The sequence below is a fragment of the Balaenoptera ricei genome, chromosome 4, assembly GCF_028023285.1.
Source record: "Balaenoptera ricei isolate mBalRic1 chromosome 4, mBalRic1.hap2, whole genome shotgun sequence".
In the NCBI taxonomy this organism is placed as follows: Eukaryota; Metazoa; Chordata; class Mammalia; order Artiodactyla; family Balaenopteridae; genus Balaenoptera; species Balaenoptera ricei.
Genome location: NC_082642.1, coordinates 19,557,818 through 19,569,066, shown reverse-complemented (window position 1 = coordinate 19,569,066; position 11,249 = coordinate 19,557,818).

Here is an 11,249-nt window from a genome sequence, read left to right as displayed (position 1 = left end):
TCCACAGTACCACATTCCACTGATTCATCTCACTTTCTTGATCCTGTCCTTTGACACACAAAAATTTTATTCTAATAAGGTCGAGTTTCTCTGTTTTCTTTTGTTGCATGTGCTTTTGGTGTCATATCTAAGAAACAATTGCTTACTCCAAGATCACAAAGATTTATGTGTATGTTTTCTTCTAAGAGTTTTATAGCTTTAGCACTTAACATTTAGGTCCATGTTGAGTTAATTTTTGTATATAGTGTAGGTAGGGGTCCAACTTCATTCTTTTGCATGTGGATATCCAGTTGATCAGCACCATTTGTTGAAGAGATTATTCTTTCCTCTATTGAATTGTCTTGGCACTCTTGTCAAAAACAAGTTTTCTGACTTATGACATTATGGTGATGGTTTATTTCTGGACTCTCAATTCCATTCCATTATTCCTGTACCACACTGTCTTGATTACTGTAGATTTGTAATAAGTTTTGAAATTGGAGAGTGTGAACTCTTCAATTTTGTTCTCTTTCAAGGTTCTTTTGGCTATACCAGATCCTGTGAATTTCCTTATGAACTTTAGTATAAATTTATTGTTTTATAAAGAAGTCAGCTGGAATTTTTATAGAGATTGCATTGAATTTGAAGATCAGTTTGAGGAGTATTGTCACCTTAACAATATTAAGTTTTCCAAGTCATGAACAGTAGATGTTTTTCCATTTATTTCAATCTTTTAAAATTTATTTCAATAATGTTTTGTAGTTTTCAGAATATAAGTTTTATACTTCTTTCATTAAATTTATTCCTAACCCTTTTGTTCTTTTTTATGCTATTTTAGATGAAATTATTTTCTTAATGTCCTTTTCAGATTTTTCATTGCAAGAATATAGAAATGCAATTATATATTGACCTTGTACCCTGTAACCTGCTCAACTCATTATAAGCTCTATTAGCTTTTTAGTGGATTCTTAAGGATTTTCTGTATATGAGATCATGTCATCTGAAAATAGAGATAATTTCACTTCTTCTTTTTCAATCTGGACATGTTTTATTTCATTTTCTTGACTAATTGCCCAGATTAGAATCTCCAGTAAAATGTTGAATAGAGTGATGAGAGTAGACATCCTTGTCTTGTTCCTGATCTTAGGGGGAAAACATTGTCTTTTTAGATATGATGTTAGTTGAGGGTTTAATAGATATTCATTATCAGATTTCAGGTTTAATAGATACTCTTTATCAGATTTAGGATATTTGAAATCACTTTTTTTACTGTCTACAAAATTCCTTTAGAATTTCCTTAGTTATAGGTCTGCTAATGGAGAACTCACTCATTTTTTGTTTGTTTGAATGTTTTTTCTTTATCGCAAGTCTTGAAAGATGTGTTTGCCAAATATAAAATGGTAGGTTGGCAGCTATCTTCTTTCAGCACCTTGGAGACATCATTCCACTGTCTTCTGTCTTCCATTGTTGCTGACAGTCTACTGCTGCTCCTTTTAAATTAATCTCTTGTTCACCAGCTGCTATTAAAAAACTCTCCTTATCTTTGATTTTCAGTAATGTCATGATGTGTCTAGGAATACATTTCTTTTTATTTATCTTGCTAGGGATTGGGGGGTTTCTTGAATCTGTTCAATGGTGTCTTTAATCAGTTCTGAAAAACTCTCAGCAATTATCTCTTCACATACAGCATCCGCTGCATTCTCTCTCTCTTCTCCTCTTTGGATTGCAATTATACATATGTTTATGTCTTGTCACTGTATCTTGCAGGATTCTTACCCCCTTTTCTTTCTCTCTCTCTTTCTCTCTCATCTCTATCTCTAACTCTATCTCTGTTATCTCAATCTCTCCCTTATTTTACCTCATACAGTATTCTGAATAATTTCTTTAATGGGTCTATCAGTTCACTAATTCCTTCTTTGACTATGTCTAATCTGCTGTTGTGTTTTGTTTTGCTTTGGGTTTTTGCTGGCTCTTTCTCATGGAGTCTTATTTCTATGTGTGCCTGGTTATCTTTGGCTATAGGTTATATATTATATACTTTTTAATTATTTGAAGAAATAATTTGAGGCCCACAATAAAGAGACGTTCTGCAAGGAAGAATTTGAGTTTGCTTTATGCCAGGTGCCTGAGGTTATTGCCAGTCCCAAACAACCTTAAATCAAACTATCTGGAATACCAGGGAATTTTTTTATAGCTTAAGTTCTAAACTTCTGGTGCACCCTTATCGTGAGGGTTTAGATTTTTGGATTCCCAGTAAATTGTGGGATAGTCCCTTGAGTCCTCATCTTTAGCTCTCATGGAACTTTGATTTTTGTTCTCCACACATACCTCACTAGGTTGTCAAAACAAAGGTTCTAATTTTGAAAGATCAGCAAATGCTCTCAATTAAAAGTCACTTCCGTGCTCAGTTATTTCCCAGGGTTCTGGTTTTCCTTCACTTTTGGCTGGTGATCCCTTTAATTTTTAAGAACCCTTTTTCCTAATATTTTATTCAGCTTTTTAAATAGTTTCCAGAGGGACGGTTGATCAAATTACATAGCTCACCATTTCTAGAAACAAGGAACCTCTCCACCTGGCATTTCTACCATTTCTACTGCCCATCCTGAGGACAACAGACCAGTTTTCTTACTCTTTTTTAAAGCATCCTTTCCTGAAGACTCAGAGATCCAAATTCTTCTCCCCCCTCAGTATCTGCTACCATGTTTTCTCTCCAGAGCTGGATTAGGCTAACCAGGCAACTGATAGCGGTGACAGTCCATATGGGATATTACACCCTCATTGAATAAATTGGAAATATTATGTCATTTAACTCATGTTTCCTCACACAACTCTATACCTTGTTGGTGAAAAGTTAAATAGTCCCACTGCCTCCAAAGTAGACTATGCCCTCCAGTAAAAGTTTTTCAAGCACATCTCTCCAGCACCTCTTTTTCTCTTGACTGTTCCAACCCAAAGCCAGCCTGCTAATGGCCACCAAAGGTCTCTGTCACAGAGAACTGAAATTATAAAACTGAATCATGCATAGCATAGTGCCATTTACTGAAATTTATTTTTAAAATTTTAAACTTTGTAATAAGCCTACCAAGGAGATGTCTGCTTCAGTAAATCATAAAACTATAGGGAAGAATGAGAACTACAAAAACATTTTATGGAATGTTTTTAGGACAACTTTAATTAACGGAAGTAAATTTTTAATAAATATAAGTTTTTCTCATCACTTCTAAATAAGTGTTGAACAAATACTTAAAGACTTTTGGTTAGACAGAGGGCTCTAAATTATTAGTCTCACATGATGTTTCTTGATTTCTTCTTTCCCTAGCTTAGCTGCTCCCCAAAAGATGCTTACAAGCTAATTTTTAATATGTTTTTTGAAGATTTTACTGTTAATCACTCTGCACAGAGGAATAAATAAAAATAAAGTAAATAAAATGGAGTGACAAAAATCTAGAATTTTCCAAATTTATTATAACACTGGTCCTGCCTTACTATTCCTGACTATTTTCTGATATACTAACCGAGTTCCATTAGACATCAGTTCTCCACTTTTATTCCTGACTATTAAACTCCACACAACTACTGATTATTTCTTTTACCTTAGAGGAGGGCTAACAGCTATTTGTACCCCTTACCCCAAGCATCAAGATGCAGAATGAAAGATGTCTTCTGGATAGAACAATATGTATTTCCTTGTCTCTATCTGATCACCACAAGCTGTATTTGTCGGGACTCTACCAGTTAAAAGTTAGAAAAACCTAATTCAAATTGGCTTGAGCAGAGGGTGGGATGTGGGGATGGAGAGATTTGTTGGCTCACATAACTGAAAAGTTTAAGTGTAAAATCTCTTTAGGCAGAGTCTGGTAGAGGGAATCAGACATCATCAAGATCATCAGTATCTCTCACCATCTCTCCTTTCTACCTTTTTCTAAGTTGATTCATTCAAGATTCCACTAAGTGGTTTCAGCATCTTCAAGTGTTCATCAGACTCAGTGCCTGCAGTCCCAGTGAAAACAGCCCCTTTTCTTTCCCAACAGCCCAATAAAATGCCTAGAATTGTCTCGCTGACCTGGTTTGTATTTTGTGCTCATTCATAATCCAATCACTGTGACCAAGGAGGTGAAAGATACTGATTGACCAGCTTCAGTCACATGTCTACCTCTAGAGAGGAAACCACTCCACTGGAACCTAATGGACTGAAAAGGATAAGAGGTCTTCCTCAAAAGAGCAAGCAAGATGCTCTAACTTAGGGTGATCAGCTGTCCAAATCTTCCCAAAACTGAGAGGTTTCCCAGGACCTAGGACTTTCAGTGATATAACTGGGACACTCCCAAGCAAACCAGGATGACTGGTAACCCCAGTGCTGATATCAGATGATTCAAAAAGCTATCGTTGAGCCACAGTGCCTCGTGACCTATATATCAGCAGCAGTGCAAGGTTCTCCCTGAAGATTTCTGGTTTTTCTCTATTTCAGGTCTCATGGAAGCCCTTCCCACCCAGACATCTGTGGTTGAGCACAGCCATCCGTCATCACTGTATTACACTGTGGGGCTGAGTGGCTAAATCGCAGACCCAGCCTCATACTGCTCACTTAGCTGGGTCCAAATGAGCCTGATCCACCCCACCTAGAGTTTCAAGCTCCCTTTCTGTTGATAGGCTCTGCCTCAAGGGTCATTCAACAGGTTCCTTGACCTCTCTACTTTCCTCCCAGGCCCAAGCTACATATTCTTCTCTTTTCTTTTTGCTTCATTTCACTTTTATTCACTCTTTCCCCCCTCTTTTCTCTTTAATCCTAAAGAACTTGGGCTACTCTCTTTGAGCCCCATGTCTATTCCTCAGCCTTGTAGTAATACTTCTCTCTGCAAAGCCATCATTGCTCTGACTTACCAGTCTCTCTCTCAACTTGCTCACAGCTGATTTGGCCAGTAATTTCCAAATAAGGAAACACCCAGTGCAACGACAGACAAAACAATACACCGAGATACAGGAAGATTATTTATGAACTTCTATTTACAATCAGTTTGTATTATCCTCCTTTAATTTCTTGTTAGGCTATGTTTTGCAATGTAATACATAAATATAATAGCACATATATATCATTTATAAATAATTTTACATATCTGGGAACAAGGACTGGATCTTATTTATTTCCAGATTTCCAGTGCTTAGTGTACACCTGGCTCCGCAATTCCTTTTTAGGCAAATGCATCCGTAAATGAATCAAATAGGTCACACAAAATCAATCAGTCAATGATGTTCCTTAGTCTCTGTCTACAGAACATTCTAAATAAGTCCTTGTAAGGTTATAATCACTGTCCTTAGGAACTTTTCATTGCTTTTTTCCCCACGCCTGATGAGAATGATTTTTTAGCAGACACACTGCCCTTCCACCCACCTCAGTCTGTACACCCCCAACCAGATCATCCTGAATCCTCAAGATCTCCCACCTTTGCCCATCTATATCTCCTCCCAAAGCTAACAACTCCCTTCAGGATCACCAAAACTCCCACCCTCACCTTCCATTCAATAATCATGTTTCTAGCCCCTATATCCTGGCATTGCTTCCCTTCAACAAACCTTAGCAGTGAGCATCTCATTGGCTATAGGAAAACACCCAGTCCTCCAGCTCCAGACTTCTGCAGCCATGCTGCTCCATGACGATGGTTTTCCCATCTAAAAAGAAATGAGGGGAGAAATGAGGACAATGTGGATCATAAATCCAAATATATATATATATATATATATATATATATATATATATTTCTGAGATTGTGGTTTTCTAGCTGTGCATGACTGTCCTTTATTCTGAGATTATGGTTTTTTATATTTTTTATATCAAAACATTTTTCTCTTACAAATGATGGTGATCATAATAATTAGTTATTGTCTTTACTGGGAAAAATTAAAATTTGCTGGTCTTATTTGTGTCCTGGCATCTTTTATATGAAAATTTACTCATTCATACAATCCACAAGACTGGAGATCACCAAACCATTAACAAAAACACAATGTTTTGTTTTATTTGTTTTTTAGGGGGAGAGAGGAGAAGTTGATTCATGGGGTAAAACACAGAGTCCAGAAGAAGTTACAAACTAAGCTTTGCCATTCAATCATCGTGCCTTAGCACATCTCTTTCCTGATAGCAGCTTTTAGAGCTGGGAGTGAGCTTGAGGAGCCTGGGGCACAGAGCATCAATGAGCATCAATGAGGAAGTGATATAGGTGAGGGCAGGGGAGTAAGAGGATCATCTGTGACATCATCATACCTGCATCAAGGGCTGATTCTGTCCTAGAACTTTTGCCCTAATAGTGTTTCCTATATTTCAGGGGACACCTTGATATTGGCTTGTGCTGGCAACAAGAAAAACATGGACACTGTGGATGTGTCCATATTGCTGCTGCATTTTGCTTTATCACCAAAGAAGCAAGGTTTGGGTTTCCCAACTAAAACCCTGCTTGGCAGACAAATAGGGACTTAATTCTTGTCTAGCCTGAAATGATGCATACTGTCCAAATTCTTTTCTAGATATGTTAGGCAAATTTTTTATTAAAAATCCATATGCAATTAGTCACTCCAATTGGGACTCAAAAATATAGCCAGGTCTAGAAAGCTGATGAATGCTGAGCAGTATATTGATTAGCCTTGCTTACTGGCTTTAGAATTGAATCTTGAAACTCAAATGGGGTGGGGTACTTGAGTCGTTTATACCCACCACAGTCAAGGGAGTATAATCTTTTTACTCCCACAAGCCAAACCAAATGGAAATGAGTCACCATGTGGCTGAGTCCTGTCCTTGGAACACCCACATTAGGCTGAAACTCAGGGTTCAGTGGTCATTTTTCTGAGTCATAGCTAACTCAGGAGCATAAGCTTATGACAAGGACATGCTGAGTTTCTCCTGCAGAATCTGGGAGAGACATTTTACCTGGAAAGAGCAGACCGGCTCTCTCAGGAAATTTGAGTTTGTTTTTTCACAGCCCACACTCAGTGCCAGAGATCTCTGCATGTAGTGGTATTCAGCCTGTTATTCTTCAAAATATTCCTTATTTCTCTGGGGGAGAGAGGTCCAGTTTTGGTAAAATGGTGTAAGTAAAGCCACACAATGTTAGAGTTAGGACATGAACTTCTTCATATGTTAGCGTATATACTGAGATTGCTTTGCCTCTGATTCCAAGATTTGATGATAAAAAAATTCCTACAAGTTTTTTAAAGAATCCTTGACCACTGACCACCTGGACAGAAGGTAAGATATAAGGAGTGTTCTCTTGGCCACAGAGCTTAAGGTGTACATCTGGCAGCCAGAGGGTCAGAGCTACACGGAGCCAGCCTTGCAGTCACTGAGAATGTTTTGAGTCAGAATTCTCTCTTCCCAATTCAAGCCTCACAATCGCCCCGTTACCAAGAGTTTGAAAGTGTTCTGACTTATGTCCTCCCCATGACTGAGCACATCCGAGATAGTGTCCTTGCTCCTTCTGCTTGCCATGTAACTGAGATTTTCCCTAGGGGCTCCCCTGTCCCTGAAGACCTAAATGAGATGGTTTTGAGCTCTCATGCCACACCTTGAGAAAGTCTACTGCCCACTCCAAGATTTCTCAGAATTCCCAGCAATTTTACCTTTTCACGAGCACTTCTCATTCCAGCTCCCTGCTCCTGTGGAAGTCTTGTTCTCTGCTCTGCACTCCCAGAGCTGTTCTTCTCTCTCCACTCAGATATCAACCCAAATATGGAACTCAGGCCTTTTATTAAAACGAGACTTTATGTTTAAGAGCAGTTTTAGGCTCACAGCAATATGGAGAGAGTTCCCATATAAGCCCTCCCCCACACATGCACAGCCTTCCCAACTACCTACATTCAACCCCAGAATGGTACCTCTATTACAATCAATGAACCTACACTGACGCATCATTATCACCCTAAGTCCATAGTTTACATTAGGGTACACTCTTGATGTTGTACATTCTATGGGTTTTGATAAATGTATAAAGACGGATACCCACCCCCCATTATAGTATCATACAGAATAGCTTCGCTGCCCTAAAAATCTTCTGTGCTCCTCCTATTCATCCCTCCTGAGCCCCAAGACCCTGGTAACCACTAATCTTTCTTACTGCCTCCATAGTTTTGCCGTTTCCAGAATGTCGTATAGTTGGAATCATACAGTATATAGCCTTCTCAGGTTGGCTTCTTTCACTTAGTAATGTGCATATAAGGTTTCCTCATGTCTTTTCATGCCTTTATAGCTCATTTCTTTTTAGCACTAGCTAATATTCCTTTGTCTGCGTGTGCCACAGTTTATTTATCCATTCACCTACTGAAGGACATCTTAGTTACCTACAAGTTTTGTCAATTATGAATAAAGTTTTTATAAACATCTGTGTGCAGGTTTTTGTGTGGACATAAGTTTTCAACTCACGTGGGTAAATACCAAGGAGTGTGATTGGCTGGATCATATGGTAAGAGTATGTCTAGTTTTGTAAGAAACTGCCAAACTGTCTTCCAAAATGGCTGTACCATTTTGCATTATCACCAGCAATAAATGAGAGTTCCTGTTGCTCCACATCCTTGTTAGAATTTGGTGTTAGTGTTTTGGATTTTAGCCATTCTAACAGGTAGGTAGTAGTATCTTGTTGTCGTTTTAATTTGTAATTCCCTAATGACATATGATGTTGAGCATCTTTTCAGATGCTTATTTGCCATCTGTATATTTTCTTTGATGAGGAACTCTTCAGATCTCTTGCCCATTTTTTAATCAGGTTGTTCATTTTCTTCTTGTTGACTTTCAAAAGTTCTTTGTATATTTGGGGTGAGTCTTCGATCCAAAAATTTTTTGGATAAAAAATACTTTTGCAGGGGCTTCCCTGGTGGCGCAGTGGTTGAGAATCTGCCTGCCAATGCAGGGGACACGGGTTCGAGCCCTGGTCCAGGAAGATCCCACATGCCGCGGAGCAACTGGGCCCGTGTGCCACAATTACTGAGCCTGCGTGTCTGGAGCCTGTGCTCCGCAACAAGAGAGGCCGCGATAGTGAGAGGCCCGCCCACCGCGATGAAGAGTGGCCCCCGCTTGCCGCAACTGCAGAAAGCCCTCGCACAGAAACGAAGACACAACACAGCCAAAAATTTAAAAAAAAAAAAAATTAAATTAATTTAAAAAAAATACTTTTGCAGATATTTTTCTTTCATAAATATGTTCCTTTTGCAAATATTTTCTCTCCATTTGTGGCCTATCTTCTCATTGTCTTGAGGTTGATAGTTATTTTTATTCTCAATTTTTAAAGATATAATTCTTTCACCTCCTGGTTTCTATTGGTGCAATTGATATAATGGCTATAATTCTTTTCTTTCAGATTTTTAAAAGGTTTTTCTCTTTATCTTTGGTATTTTTGCAATACTACAATACATGCAGCTCTTGTTTTATTTTTATTTACCTTTCATGGAACTACTGTACCACCTTAATATGGAAGTAATGCTTTTCACCAGCTATAGAAAATTCTTAGCCAATAGCTTAGCAAATATTGTCTTTCTCTCATTCTCTTTATACTCTTCTTTCAGTACTCATACATTGGATGTATGTTGGAACTTCTCTTTCTATCCTCCATGCCTCTTACTGCTATTTCATGTTTTCTATCTCTTTATTTGTGTCTCATTTTGCATACTTTTCTCAGTTCTATCTTTTAGTTTATGAATGCTAATTTTAGGTGTATTTAATCTTCTAATTACCTGTTGTTAGTTTTCTATTGCTTCCATAACAAATTTTCAGAAACTTTGCAGCTTCAAACAACATCCATTTATTATCTCACAATTTCTGTAGGTCACAAGTCTAGCATGGTGTGGTTTGATACTCTGCTTACGGTCTCACCAGGCTTAAATCAAGGTACCAGCCATGGCTGTGGTTCTTATATGGGGCTTGAGGTCCTCTTCCAAGATCACTGTTGGTTGGAGGAATTCAGTTCTTTGCAGCTGTAGAACTGAGGTCCCTGTTTCCTTGACTTATGACTCCTTTCATCTTCAAATCAACACTGGTGCATTGATCCTTCTCGTTCTCCTAATCTCTGACTTCCTTTCCGCTGCATTTCTCTCACTATCTGTCCTGCATTCCTCTTTTGCTTCTTAGGGATCATTGGAATACATTGTGCTTCCTATCCTATAATCTAGGATAATCTATTTTAAGGTCCCCTGATAAGTAAATTGATATCTGTAAAACTCTTTTTGCCATATGACATAATATAACCATGGTGTAACCTAAAAGGCAGAAATCATCGGGCCAAAAACTGCACCTGTTACACTATCCTCTGAGTTTTTTGTTTCATTGACTAAATTTTTAATTTCTAGGAATTCTAGGTGGGTGGGTAGTGGTCAAATCTTCCTGTTCTTTTTTTCATAGCGTCTTTTAGTTACTTGTGATTTTTGTTCCTTCTTTTACATCTTTAACCAATATTATCTGATTTTCTTAGGGGGTCCATTGTAACTGCTTGTTAAGTCTCGTGATCTTAGTTGTAATCAAGTGATGTGCTGGAGTCAGCTTGTGGGAGCTGATTCATGCATCTCTTCCCAACTTTTCATTCAGTGACCTCACAATGGTGGCTTGAAGTCAGCCATAATGGGAGTATTTACGCCATGCAAATTGGCAAATGCTATAAAGTCAGCGGTTTTTTTTAAAGAGTTGGTTTACCACTATTCATAATAGACTATTTTTGAGTTTTGAGCTCAAGTTTGACAGCTTTAAATGTAGAAGTCTATTCAGTCTTCACTGAGGGTTGTGCAGTTGCCTCTGCAAGTCTTTCTTGAGGTTTTATCAGCCTGGAATCACCTTTTAATGCTATTTTCTTAGTATGGGAGTTCCAGGACCATGATGTGGGATGTGTCAATTCAAACCCAGTCACATATGAAACAAAGTCTCATGGTCATATATTCTCAGATGACTTTTTCTTTTTTTTTTCCATGTGGAGACCAAGTCAGACTAAGCCTAACAAGCTTCTTTGTTTTCTCCCTGGGCCAGGGAGCTGAATTTTCTAGTCCATCCCTTCACTGTATAAATTGTTGAATAGATTATTGAATGAATCTTGTCCAGTGGTTTTCAAACTATGTCCCCAGATGCCCTGAGGGATTCTAATAAATGATCCAAGCAGCTACTTCAGGGAGCAAGAGAAAAGTGGGCAGATTCTTCCCTGCTGCTTCAAAACCAGGATAACACACCCCTCTCCTCTCCTTGCACTGCCACATAAGCGTACACACACACACATTTTACCTACATGACATGTTAGTCTTCCTGACAATAT